The following is a 12,591-nucleotide window of genomic DNA, read 5'->3' as shown; positions in this document are numbered from 1 at the left end:
TTGGTGCTTAACTTTTGTGGTTAAATTTCTTTTTAAGAATCTAATGATTCTTTCCTCAGAAAAAAGGGAAGATTATAGACATAGAATTCTGTGGTACAAGACAGGAAAGTTTTCTTTCTTTTGCCCTTAAATATAATTGATGTGACCATTAAGGGACTTAGTGATTTTATGTGGTAATATGTAAGAATGAGGGAATAACTTAATCATAACGTGGTAAAATTTAAGTACTACCGGCCACTTACTGTTTTTGAATAACTTATAAATACACAAGTATTTAACTAAGGTATAGGGAAGTTTTGATACATTGATACTCAATGTTTAAAAATATTATTCAAAGTGCAGTCTCCAGACTAGCAGCATCCACCAGCAGCATCACCTGGGAACTTGTTAGAAATTTGTGGACCTTACTGTAGACCCACTGAATCAATCTCTGGGGAGAAGGCCAGAAATCTGTATGATAACGAGCTCTTCAGGTGATTCTCTGGTGCACTGAAGTTTGAGAAGCACCGCTCTGTACCAGACATTTAAACATCTCTTGAATTAGGCAGTTTGTACTTATAATCATACAGTAATTAAAATAAATGCTAATAAAAAATTAAACTAATAGCTTTGATTTATTGAATGTTTGTCCTATTTGGGGTCATGAGCTTTACATTCATTGTCTATTTAATCTTCCCAGGACCCTTCTAGTTAGGTGGTATTACTTAATCATTGAAATGTTTATTAGCACCTACATTGTGACAGTCTTTATTTTAGACAGTGGGAACACAGCAGTGAACAAGACAGGCATAGTCTGTGCCCTCCTAGAATTTATATTCTAATAGGAGACAGGCAGTAGCAAGTGAACAGTATAATTTAAGGTGCTATGTGTAATATGCTATGAAGAAAAATAAAACAAAAAGGTCTTTCTTGGGAGTTACCATTTGAGCAGAGACCAAAATGATGGAAAGGAGCAAGCTATGAGAAGGTTTGAGGACAGAGCATTTCAGATTCTTAGTCCAGTGTTTTTCACAGAGACAAGACACAGAAAGGTTAGGTAATACAGCTAATAAATGCTAGAGCTGGGTTCTGAATCCTGGATAGCTGACTGAAGCACATCTCCATAATAAATTGTCATTTCATTTCCCCAATTTTATTTTTTGTTCTTTCTGCTTGGCTATATTTTCTAAAATTTCTTTAACATGAATTTAAAATGCATATATAACAAGACTCTTCTGTTTTCATGATTGTATACCTTTCGTCATGTACCCAGTCAGGATCTGAATTTATCATTGATTCTAAATAAGTAGCCATTATAATGAAGAAAATATATAAGTTGAACTTTCTAAAAATGTATTCTTTATAAAATTTGATTTTTAGCATCAGGACTTGTTTATAGAATAAAAATCAAAGGCCTATGGAATAAAAAACTGTTAGAACTAATAAATTAATTCAGTAATGTTGCAGGATACAAAATCAATACATCATAATCTGTTGCATTTCTATATACTAACACCAAACTATCAGAAAGAGAAATGAAGAAAACAATTCCATTTAAAATTGCATCAAAAAGAATAAACTATCTGGGAAAATTTAACCAAGGAGGTAAAAGAACTGTGTGTTGAAAACTACAGGCATTAATACAAGAATTGAAAAGAAAACAAATAAATGGAAAGATATTCCGTGCTCATGGATTGGAAGAATTAATATTGTTAAAATTTCCATACTAACCAAAGTAATCTACAGATTAAGTGCAATCCCTATTAAAATCCCAATGGCATTTTTCAGAGAAATGGAACAAACAATCCTAAAATTTGTATGGAACCATAAAAGAAGCCAAATAGCTAAAGCAATCTTGAGAAAGAAGATTGGAGGCATCATGCGCCCTGATTTCAAACTATATTACAAAGGTATAGTAATTAAAACAGCATGGGACTGGCATAAAAACAGACACATAGATCAATGAAACAGAATAGAGAGCCCAGAAGTAAACACACCTGTAGGGTCAATTTACAACAAAGAAGACAAGAATATAAAATGGGAAAAGAACAGTTTCTTCAATAAATTGTGTTAGGAAAATTGTACAGCCTCATGCCAAAGAATGAAACTGGACCGCTGTTTTTTGGGTTTTTTTACATCATACACAAAAATTAACTCAAAATGAATTAAATACTTGAATGTAAGATCTGAAACCATAAAACTCTGTAGCAGAGGTCATAGGCAGTAAGTTTCTTGATGTAGGTCTTGGAGATGATTTTTTGAATCTTAACACCAAAAGCAAAAGGAAACAAGCAAAGATAAACGTAGGACTACATCAAACTAAAAAGCTTCTTTTGCACAGCATAGGAAACCAACAAAATGAAAAGGCAACCTACTGAATGGGAGAAAACAATTGCAAATCACATATCTGATAAGGGGCTAATATCCAAAATATATAAAGAACTCATACAACTCAATAGCAAAAAAAAAAAAAAAAAAAAAAGGGCAGATGATCTGAATAAACATTTTTCCAAAGAAGATATATAGATGGCCAACAGATACATTAAAAAGTGCTCAACATCACTAATCATCAGGGAAATGAAAATCAAAATGGTAATGCAGTATCACCTCCCACCTGTTAGAATGGCGATTATCAAAAACAAGAAATAAATGTTGGCAAGGATGTGGAGAAAAGGGAACCCTTGTGCACTGTTGGTAGGATTGTAAATTGTTGTAGCTACTATGGAAAACAGTATGGAGTTTCCTTAAAATATTAAAAATTGAACTACCGTATGATCCAGCAATTCTATTTCTGGGTATTTATCTGAAAAAAAACACACAAAAAGCCATTAGCTCAAAAAGATATATATGTACACTCATAGTCGTTGCAGCATTATTTACAGTAGCCAAGATATGGAAACACCCTAGGTGTCCATCAACGAATAAAGAATAAAGAAAAAATACACACACACACACCATGTTTCCTCGAAAATAAGACCGGGTCTTACATTAATTTTTGCTCCATTAGGGCTTATTTTCAGGGGATGTCTTATTTTTTCATGTACAAAAATCTACATTTATTCAAATACAGTCATGTTATCTTCTTCTGGAACATTGTCATAACGTACTAAATGCGTCCATCTGGTTGATGATCTTAACTGGGCTTATTTTTGGGGTAGGTCTTATTTTCGGGGAAACACAATATATACATATATATACACACATGCACACGCACACCCACCCCACCCACCCCCACACACACACCTACATACGTATATATATGGTATGTTTATGTATATATGTACACACACATACACAATGGAATATTCACTTACAAGAATGAAATCTTGCCATTTATGACAACATAGATGGATGTTATGCTAAATGAAATAAATTGGAGGAAGAAAAATACCATATGATCTCGCTTTTAAGTAGAACCTAAAAAAATTATTTTTTAAACCCAAGCTGATACAGATAACAGATTGGTCGTTGCCAGAGGCAGGGGAGAAATGGGTGAACTGTTTTGTGTTTGTTTGTTTAAATAAATTATCTTTTTAAAAGGAAAAATGAAAAAAAATCAAAGACCTAAACAGAAGTTCTATTTAAAGTCTCACTGGGTGCAAATAATAACATTTTAGGTTGTACTAGAAATGAGGTCATTTTTTACTGATGTTACATGTTTCAAATAGTATTTTGGCAGAAACTAGTCTCGCGTTCATGAAAGTAATTATGATTCTCTTTAAATAAGAAAGTATAATTCTTAACCAATTTAGGTGTCATCTATTATTATAATGATGTTATAGAAGAATTATATGAAATGTGTGGTTCTTTTAGCTTAGGAAAAGATGCATTAGATAGTAAAGAATGTTTAAACAGCTGAAAGCATAGTAGGCACTAAAAGAAAACTAGGGGATAACAAATGAAAAATGAAATTGTTTTTCATATTGGCTCCTGAGAATAAATTATATCTAGGTCAGAATGAGTTGGAACTGATACCACTGACAGATTTTTTTAAATGTAATATAAAATATGTAAGTATTCAGAGTTAGAAATCATGGTCACTGTACAGGTATGTTTAAGAGTCTAGCAAAAATGTAAACATTAAGAACAAGTATAGTCTATCCTGTAGAGAAGACAAAAGATAATTTCTGTTTCGATTCTTTGAAGACTTCATAACTATGGATGCTTCATAACGTATTGGTTTTTACCAGACTAATATATTGTATCAAAAATTTAAAAACCAGCAAACAAACGTTGTGTTCCCTCAGAAGGCTGAACTACTGACATTTCTTTACTCTGTTAATAGAAATTGATCATTGTATTTTAGAAAACTAAAATAGATTTTAGTTTATATTAAATTAACTCATTTTAGTTGTCAAAAAAAAATTACTGGTAAACTCAGAATCTCTTCCCTTGCTTTATTTTGAAAATGTAGGCTGATTTCTGATTTGACTACAATAGTACACTTGTAAGCCCTAGAATCGTGGCTCCCTTTACTATTCCTAACCCTTGTATCCTCATTATTCTACAAATATATACTGAGCAGCTCCTCCTCCAGGTACAGTTCTGGGCATCTGGGGTACATTAGGCAACGTAGAGGGCAATAAAGTGAATCATAGTGTAGGTTAGAAGGTGGTAAGTGCTGTAGAAAAGGGGAGAGTCAGTGCTGTGTACGGGGAATCCACAGCCAGTGGGAAAGGGTTCACATTTAAAATAAGTCTGTGTTCAGGGTAAGCCTCATTAAGAAGATGACATTTGAACAGATGTAAGGAGGTAAAGGCCTGAGCCTATCACATATCTGAGGGAAGGGTATTTCAGGTAGAAGGAATAGCAAGAGCAAAGGCTGTAAGGCAGGTGTGCCTGGCATGTTGAGAAATGGCCAAGAGGCCAGTATGGCCAGACAGCAGTGAGTGGGGAGTGTATAGAGAGGTGATGGGGGTGGGCGTGGGCCACAGGCACAGCGCAGTTCTCATAGGGCTGTTTTAAGGGTTTGGGCTTTTACTCTGAGAGAAATGCCCATGTCAGGCAGAAGTTTGGAGTAGAGGAATGACATGGTTGGATTTATATTTAAAAGCATCATTCAAACTACTATTGAAAACAGACCTGTAAAGAGGCTGTTGTAATAATCCAGACAAGAGGTGGTGATGGTTTGCACCAAGGTGGTGGTAGTGGTAAAAGTGGTCAGATTCTGGTTATACCGTGTTTCCCCGAAAATAAGCCCTAACATGATTTTTCAGGATGACATCCCCTGAACATAAACCCTAATGCGTCTTGTGGAGCAAAAATTAACATAAGACCTGGTCTTATTTGGGGGGAAAACACAGTATTTTGAAGGTAAAGCCATATTTGCTAATGAAATATGTGGGGGGTCCTAAAAGAAAAAGGAGTCAAGTCAATCTTAAAGATTTGGGGCCTGAGAAGCTTGAGGGATGAAGATGTCATCTAATCATATAGGGAAGGCTGGGGGTGGAATATCAGGAGGCTGTTTTTGGAAATTGCACATAACGTATGAGACAGCCAAATGGAGGTGCCCAGTTGGGAGTTGGACATATGAGTCTGGAGAGTATCAGCATATAGACCATATGGAAACAGAGCACCAAGGGAGTGAGTGTAGATAGAGAAGAGGACCGAGGACTGAGCTTGGGGGCACTGAGAAGGAGGAGTCAGTGAGGCAGGAAGAAAACTAAGCGTGGGATCCTGGGAAGCATAGTACACACAGTGGAGGAGGAGGAGGAGCAGCTCGGTCCGCTGTGTTGAGTAAGATGGGACTAGAATAGAGCACCAGACTTAGCAACACGGAGGTCATGGGCAGTCTCGTGGAGCGTTTCGATGGAGTGGTAGGGAATGAAAGTCTGGATAGGTGTGAGAGGTTGGAAATTTTTAATTTCCTGGTTTTGATAATTGTACTATGATTATGTAAGTATTTCATCTTGATAAAGGTAAAGAAAGTGAAAAAAGAATGGGAACAGAGGAATTGTAGAGAATGAGCATGGGCATCCCTGAAATGGAGTGATAGCTGACAGAAGTAGGGTCAACAGAAGTTTCGTTTTTGTTTTTAAAGATGGTGAATATGGTTGAATGTTGATGGGAAGCTTCAGTAGATAGCAAAAGACTAACATAGGTGAAAGGAGAGAATACTGGAGCAGTGTTCTTAGGTCATTGGGAGCGGATCTAGTGCACGGAACAGAGATTATCTTTAGATAGGCACAGGAAAATTCTGGAAATAGGCAAGAGCACAAAGTATAGGTGCTAGTGAGTAGGTGTGGTGGTACGAATTTTCTTTAGTTTTTTCCTTTTGTTTTCAGTAAAAGGGGAAGCAAGATCATCAGTGGAGAGAGAGGTTGGGGGAGGATATGTTGGGGATTTGAGGAGAGAGGAGAAGGTATGAAGTATTGATGAAGAGCATAATGGACTTGGTGCGTTGAGTATGACCGCCTGGCCGATGAAGGACCTACTTGAGGTTCATGGTCATGAACTTCAGGTGAGCAATCAATCAGCATGGTGCATGCTTTTCTCCCACACTGTTCAGTTGTAATCTTGTAGAAGCAGAGTATGTTGGATATAGCCAGGGGTAATAGTTCAACTGAGTGCGGTGAAAGAGGAGAGAGGTAGAAAAGAGCAGAGCTATTGAGGGAGTGTGTATGAGGAAGGGATTATTCTGATTGATCACGGAATTTATATTGATGGGGGAGGAAGGGGGAACGAGTGCATTGCTGCACTCACTGAGCTACCAGACTCTGCCCTGACCTTGGAGTCCTGCTTAACTCCATAAGCCTGTCTATTGAAGTCCAGCCTTCCTGGATCTTTTGGTCTCCTGGCCTGCTTGATCTAAGATCCCCCTACCATATTTAAATCCCAAAACTCTGTCCTGACCCTCTTCAAGTTCTGCTTTGCTGCTTGTTCCTCTGTCATGGCAAAACAAGAGTAAAGCAGTCTTCTCAGTAGAGAGTAATGCTTAGTGGTCTTCATGAAATTGCAACTCATGTAAGCCTTTGAAAGAAGTGTGTCATTTATAACAAAAATGTTCACAAGTGTCTTGTATAAGTAAAACCAGGAGATACTGTCTCATGGAAGCACATTACAGCTATTCTGGAAAACTTTTAAAAAAATATTGTCAGTCTCACATGTAAGAATATATATCAAAATCAGGAAACTGATGCCTCTTCTCTTTGCAGATGACCACAGTTTACTTATAAACTATTAGCAGATCAATAGATAAAAGTTTTCAATAAAGTTATCAAATCAGTGTTAATCAAGAAAAGCACATAAAGATAGTGATGTGTTAAGGAAAGAAGAAAAAACATGCTTCTGTATTGACAGAAAACCAACACATTAGGATGATTTTAAAAGAAGTCAGCATTTGATCACTTTTAATAAACAGAACATGACTCATGAATGACAACACCAAGGACATGAGAGAAAAGACTATTACTGGTTTATTGTCAGTAATAGCAGAATCAGTGCTCAAGAAGAGAAATTTGTGTAGATTACTTTGTGTCGTCAAAGCTGGGAAGCTAGCTCTCTGCGATACATGAAGATGTGGGTGGACCATACATCCAAGATAGCAACAACAAATGGTCCTTGTACCTGTCGTGACAAACCCTCCTCCCTTCAAAAATTTGAAAACAAAGAAGTGTGATAGCCCTCTATTAATTAAACTACGAAATCAACATGTAATAGTGCTTCAGGTTAGGTATGTGCAAAGTGATCAAGAAGAGACAGAACAAGGTAGCTCCTAGACAAGTGGTGGAATTATGTTAAACACATAAAGTTAAGGAATGTGTAATGGAGAAGTGTAGCCAATCCTGCGCTTTCTACCCCAGAAAAAGAAGTATCATACATGCAAAGATTGGCAGTTCTCATTCAGGTGAAGAAATGTGTTGAAAATACCATACTTGAGTTGCAAGACTCTCTCTAAGGTAGACATAGCTGCAGAATATTAATACCAATACATGATAGACATTTCAGGTTCTCTTAGCAAGAGCATCTGTTGTGTAGAATGGATGTATCAGATTAATCATAGTCTGATGCCATTCAGTATTCTGTTACTCTGATTCTCCTTGTTATGATTTTATGCTCATCTAGTGATCTAATTTATAATTATAGCTTACATTTACTGAGTATTTACAAGTTACCAGATGCTCATGTACATATTTTACATATATTATCTCGTTTAATCCTCATAACGCTGTGAGATCGGTACCCTTCTCTCCCTTGTACATAGAAGCCCAGAGTAAGTAATGTGCCTAATAGCAGAACTGAGATTCGGATCCAGGCGCTCTGCCTCAAGATGGAGCTACTGTGCCGTACGTACTGCCTTGGCTTCTCGTGTAAATCTGCGTTTTAGGGAGAGGGTACGTTAATCCCGTGTTCTTTTGATTATATTTTGTCCTGTGATAGTGCTTTTCTAATGGTGAACAGTAAAGTGACTTCTGATTATGATTTGGCAGAGGGCCAAATTCTGGAATGGGGCCACCTAAGAGAGGTACCAGCTGACTTTTTGGTCAGCTTCTGGCCTCCTTTGGCCAGACTTTCCCAGTTATCTTTTGGCTGTGTCAGTGAAGAGCTTTGCAAAGTAGAGTCCTGGTGCTAATCTCCCAGATTCTGTTTTAATTCGTTTGGGATGGGGCCCATGAATAAGTTATTTTTAAAAAATTCTTCGTGATTGTGGTGTCCATTTCAACTTGAGAACCACTGCTTTAGATGACACAATGACTCTTTCTCTGTTAATTTGTGCAACAACCTAGTTCAAATCTAAGAAGTAGTATAAGGAAAGATTTAACTTGGTAAGCTTTAGGCAGAAGTTTCTTGATGTTTGCCATGGCTAATTATAAAGATGAGTTAAAAACATGAAATCTTGATGCCCAGGACAAAATGTTACTGACTTTATGAGGCCTTGCATAGTGGTTTGGGTTTTAAGCCTGTTGTGGCACAGCCTGGGGATGGATGCCGTCTGTGCTACACAGCTGGGCAGCTATGGGCAGCCGTGGGCAGCCTGCTCAGGCTCTCTAGTACCACATTCCTCATTTGCCAAAGGGGGGTAGTAATAGTCCAGACTGTTTTATAAATCCATACCAAGCCTGAGCCCAGAGCCTATATTTGGTTAGGGCTCAGTAAATTTTAGCACTTGTTGCTGTTTGTTTTCAACCGGGGATATCTTGGGTGAACCTAGCTCCCTTCCTGACCCATGTATTTCTTGTGGCTACAGAATCTGTCTGCAGAGAGAGTGGTGAGAATGAAGATCCTAATTAGTTTCCATATAGTCTTAACCCAGACTGGGGCCTTTGTATCTTGGACCAGTTGAGTTAACCAGTACAGCAGTTGAGCATTTAGAGAGCTTGGCATTAAATCTTTAAGATATTTCAAAAATGTGTTTAACAGCTGGTATAAACCAAATTATAAACTAAGAATAAAGGTTTGGTTTTGTAGTAATGAGTTTTTTAAACCTCTGAGGGAAAGCAAATCCTCATTTCACTTTTTTTCAGTTTCCCTGAACTTCTGGCATGGGTTTTCTCAGGTTCTAACTTGCATAAGGTGCTTTATTTAACAGCTTTTAAATGCATGTGAGAGATGTATTCTAGGGGTCTTTTAAAGAAATAAATAAGCTACTTTAAAGGGCTATTTTGTGCAAAATGCCCTGTTTAAAAGGAGATCTGATTCTAGAAATAGACATATTAATATTTAAGGTTCCCAAATTAAGGGGTAAGGCATTTTTTTAAAATATATTGTAGACCTATAGAAATAAAATTAGAAGACAGTGTATCATAGAGGCATTGCATTGGTTAAGAAAATGGCCTCTTGATTCAAATCTTGGTTTTCACCACTTACTGACTCCATGATTTTTGGCAAATTGCTGACGTTCTTCTGTACTTATTTTCTCCACCTGTAAGAGGCCTAATAATATTACCTAATTAATAGCATTGTAATGAGGATTAAATTATTGTGTTGAATTAAATATATGTTGAAACATTAGGGTGATGCCTGCTACATAAACCCTGTCACTGTCAGTGATTATGATGACAACCACCACCAAATCATTTGAACAAAAATGAAAATGAGTAAAAATATTATATTTCAACATTTTTCTCTTCCTTAAAACTATTTGGAAAAAAAATTAAGAACAATTTCTTGGCCTTTGCCTCTGAAAAATAAATTTTTAAAGTTCCTTTAATATAACACTTAATGTAATAAGGTAAATTCCTATGCCCTATGGGATGGCTCATCTGTCATGTTTACTTGGTCATTAGATTTAATAGAGGTGCTAAAAATGTTTAGGGGAGACGGTATTTCCATTATTTTCCTTTGTAAAGTTAAAAAAAAAAGTCTTCAAACTTTGATATAAAATTTGTGTTTTCATATCAGAAAACCTAGATTCAAGTCTCTCTGCTGCCATTCATCAGAGTAGACGGTTACCTGGCCTGTGGGAACCTCTTCTTCATCTGCAAAAGTAGAATAACAGCTGTATCTGAAATGGTGTGAAATATAAATTCACCTCCAGATGGGACTTTCTCTCTCTCTCTAGAAGAGCACTGTTCAGTAGAAATAAAGTGTGAGCCACCTCAGTAATTTAAAATGTTCCAGTAGCCATTTTTTTTTAAAGTAAATGAAAATAATTTTAATATTTAATCCAGTGTGTCTAAAATATTCTCATTTCAACATGTAATTAATGTAAAAAATTGAGGTTTTTTTCATGCTTAGCCTTTGAAATCTGCTTCATTTTACACTTATAGCACATCTTAACTTGAACTAGCAATATTTCAAGAGCTCAGGAGCCACATGTGGCTAGTGGCTACCATATTGACAGTTTAGATCTAGAATATAGATTAATAGTCCCCATCGGCAGCCTTGGGCACTGATGCTGCCTTGGCCTTAAGCAATTAACACAGCCTTATTCTTGAAACTGTGAGTACCTCTGGATGAATGAGCTTTACATTTCTTTCTCAGCAACCTAGATTAGTATCTTTGCCCCCAGGAGGAAAGGCTTCTTTCTACCTGGACCCTGTTGGCTGACCCAGATGAGGGCTTGCTCTGGGTGTATCACGTGCCTCTCTATGTGGCCAAGACTGATAGACAGATCACCAGAAATTCTTGAACCCCTTGAGTATGACAGACCTTTTGAATAACAAAGATGAGAACCCAGGATAGGATCAGGCTTTGTAAAACCTCTTCATTCTTGCCTCTGAGCTCTCCTTTTTTTCCTTTTCCCCCCACATTTCAGAGACTTACCTAGTGTCCCTGGGAAAGAGCAAATACCAGCAATGTTCTAAAGGAATTCTGCTTCTCTGTCCTCCACTTCAGCATGGCTTAACAAAGCAGCTCTCCCTTCCCAAACATTAGTTTGACTTTTGAAGACACTTTTTAGAACCTTTTTTGGGCTAAGAGATTTGGAGGACAGAAGTCTAACTAAGCCTTTTTACTTTTAAGGTTTTCTGATACTCTTTCATCCAAATTTTGGGAGAATTGTAGTGAAGAGGTGTTACCCCAATAGCTGTATGTAATGGTAAAAAGGGGGAGAGATTATGGGATTCAGATGTACTTAAACAACCAAAAAATATGGTCAGGTGTCACCTTCTTAGAAAGTCCTATCCTGATCACGCTATCTAAAATAGCTGCCAACCCCAGTGCACCTTTTTTTTTTAATATCTCACTTATTACTAATGAAATTCTTTGTTTGCCTTCCCGAATAGAATATAAACTCCATAAGGGTATGGACTTTGTTTTGTTTCTTCCTGCAATTCTTGAATTCCAACTCCTAGTACTGTGTCTGGCCCTCAGTAAACGTGTTGACTCAGTGAAAGAAAATACCAAGATATTCTCTATATGTATTAATGATTTTAAAATTAGATACCTAGAATTCTTCTCTGACCATTGTTGTTCTTACAAGTATATGTGATATGCTTGAATTTTCAGACCTAATCTCAGTGATAGGAATCCTTTAGTGTTTACTCTTGCTCAGTCATTTAGATAAATTTTACTTCTTCTAGGTAGTGTGGGGCATGAGGGGGAAGGAAATAGTTTGTCATGGAGTTGTCAGAGGGCTTGGTGGAGCTGATCTGCAGTTTCAGATTATACAGGGTAATGAAATGGAGGCGGTATTGGTATAGAGAACTGGCTGAAACTTTTTTTATAGCTCAGGTGCTGTAAATATTTCTAAGGTTTTTGTGCAAGACAGTTGGCATTGTAGGTAATAGAAGCTTATGGGAAAAGTGACAGAGATTCATAGCCAGAAAGATTAGTATTATTTGGAGGAAATGTAGGCTACATAGATTGTGGCCAAAAAATCCACAAATCCTGTTTCTGTTATCTTTGTTTAGAATCTTTATTTAAAATATTAATGTTTCTGTGTCAGTTTCTCAGTTGTTCTTCCAGTTTACCTCTTGTGCCTTTGTGTACCATCTTGATGCCACTAACATACTTTGTGCTTCATGGAATCATGGGACCTGCAAGTACAGACCCTTCTTACACTGCAAAGGACAGAAGTTCCATTGTGGTGCCTGGTTTGTCCCAGGGGCACCCTGCCAATAAATAGTAATCCAGACATGTTGAAAACTCTCAAGTTCTTTTAAGAACTATTTATTTTGCATTCAAATAAATTTCTAGCAAAAGAAGTAAAAGTAGACTTAAATGGTTTTA

The 12,591-nt window shown here is 36.9% G+C and overlaps 1 protein-coding gene across 3 annotated transcripts in view; it reads left to right on the top strand.

Moving 5' to 3' along the window:
- PCGF5 (polycomb group ring finger 5) overlaps window positions 1-12,591 on the top strand; it is a 102,655-nt gene that overhangs the window by 54,975 nt on the left and 35,089 nt on the right. The gene's annotated exons all lie outside the window — the stretch shown is intronic.

This window comes from Rhinolophus sinicus, linkage group LG07 (assembly GCF_036562045.2).
Source record: "Rhinolophus sinicus isolate RSC01 linkage group LG07, ASM3656204v1, whole genome shotgun sequence".
Classification (NCBI taxonomy): domain Eukaryota; kingdom Metazoa; phylum Chordata; class Mammalia; order Chiroptera; family Rhinolophidae; genus Rhinolophus; species Rhinolophus sinicus.
This window is presented reverse-complemented; position numbering and strand designations above follow the sequence as displayed.